Source organism: Triticum aestivum, chromosome 4A (genome assembly GCF_018294505.1).
Source record: "Triticum aestivum cultivar Chinese Spring chromosome 4A, IWGSC CS RefSeq v2.1, whole genome shotgun sequence".
NCBI classification, from domain to species: Eukaryota; Viridiplantae; Streptophyta; class Magnoliopsida; order Poales; family Poaceae; genus Triticum; species Triticum aestivum.
Genome location: NC_057803.1, coordinates 460647030 through 460648969, shown reverse-complemented (window position 1 = coordinate 460648969; position 1940 = coordinate 460647030).

Here is a 1940-nt window from a genome sequence, read left to right as displayed (position 1 = left end):
CATCTGCCTCGAAGGTGCACACCGGGCTTTCGCTCGTGCGAAGGTGCACTGGGCCAAGATGGATGCCGTGAAGCTGGTGAAGGAGGGGTCGCCGCAGGGCAAGGAGCATCGCCACCCCGAGATGTATTATGAGGGTGTCCTGAAGGGTGCCCATCTTGTAGCGGACGAGTGTGCGAAAGATGTAATATTTGAATGAACTTGCTTGTGTGATCCTGTATTATGAAAACTTGTTCATATGCGCTATGCAACGCTTGTTTGAATTTTAAATATTACCTTCTGTTTGGCTGTTTATCAAATCTGAGAGATGGCTAGTCGTCGGCTTCTGCCCCCATGCCACGAGTGCTGGGGTGTTCGGGATAAACCTGAGCACTCTTGTTCCCATTTTTGGGTCCTTCGAGGGAGGTGCTTAGCACAACGAACAAGGCAATCGGACTATAATGCTTTATCACTCTCACTTAGCCATAGAATTCTATAATTTTAAATTTTGGCAAAGCCCCTAGTATTCGGAAGGCCGAATTCGGGGCGCTATACACGCCTTAAGCCGGACAAAGCCGACTCCTCGCTCTAAGCGGCATAAGTCTTTAGGGACTCGAAACCTCTCGAACAGCGACCAGTCTCTCGCCTTATCATGACAGTCAGTTTTAGCTTTCTCTACTGAGGTGCTTAGCCCAGCAGAACCGGGGCACAGTCGCAGTAGTTCTCCCAGTGCTACCTTAGCCGATATAGCGGAACGTAAGGTACCAAAACATTGGAGCCGGGCAAACCCAACTATTGACCCAAGACATGATTCGGAGCTGATGCATATAGTGCTATAAGTTCGGGTTGCCACACTGTCGAAAGTGTTCGGACTTCTCATGCCGTATTATGGGGTATGCTTAAGCCCCTGGCGTATTGGTTGTACCAGAGTGTACAGGTGCTGGATGTCATGAATGAACACACACATATATATATAAGAATAATGCAATAATAGTCTTAGTGATATGCATTGTTTATTCAAAAAGGTGCGTTAGAGCTGAATGATACAAGTAGTGCGATAAGCAAAAAGTAGGACTATTTGACATGTCCCTTCCAAGGGCAAGCTGAGGAATGGTATTAAAGCAAGTATTTCACTCGTTATCGTAATCCACCTGGGAGTTCCGCGGTGCGACGTAGCTTTCTGCATCCTTGGTTGTTGCATCATGTGTCCGGCAATCACACTGCTGGACAGGATTTCCATAGATTAAAGTCCTGAAAGAGAAAAATAACAGAGTGGGAAGCCCCTAGTGCAGTTGAGCCGCGTCTTGGGATGTAGGTCTGAGTGCTTCCTCCTCCAGTCGGGGTAGCAACCTACGCTTTGGGTAACTCTTGGAGGGGCGTTCGAGTTTATATTCCTCGGCCGCAAGGACTTCAGTCCATCTGTCAGCTAGCAAATCTTGATCATCTTGAAGCTGCTGTTGCTTTTTCTTAAGGTTATTTGTCGTGGCTATAAGCCGGCGCTTGTAGCACTCTTGTTCGACGGGATCCTCAGGCACGACGAATTCGTCATCGTCGAGGCTTGCCTCGTCTTCGGAGGGAGGCATGTAATTGTCATCCTCCGCCTCTCCATCTGCCGCTCTCTCTGGAGGGCTGGCTTCTCCATCCTCCTGCCCTAAATCTTGCTGGAGGGGATTGTTGTCGTCTTCGGCACTGTACGGAGTGCTATTATCTCCTGTGCCGGGGTCACCGCTTTTGCTTTGGCGATACTTAGAGCGGCGCCGCTGATGTCGGCGCTTGGGTTGCTTTTTGGAGGGGTCATCCTCCGCTGTCTCATCGCCATTGCCTTCTTTGGGTGTGTCCACCATGTATATATATCATATGATGAGGTGGTTGTCCAGTGCCCGGTGGGCAGTGGTTCCTCTTCGCCTCCCGCATCGTCGTCCATGCCGTCAATGTCTTCGGAGTCGAAGTCGAGCATGTCGGTT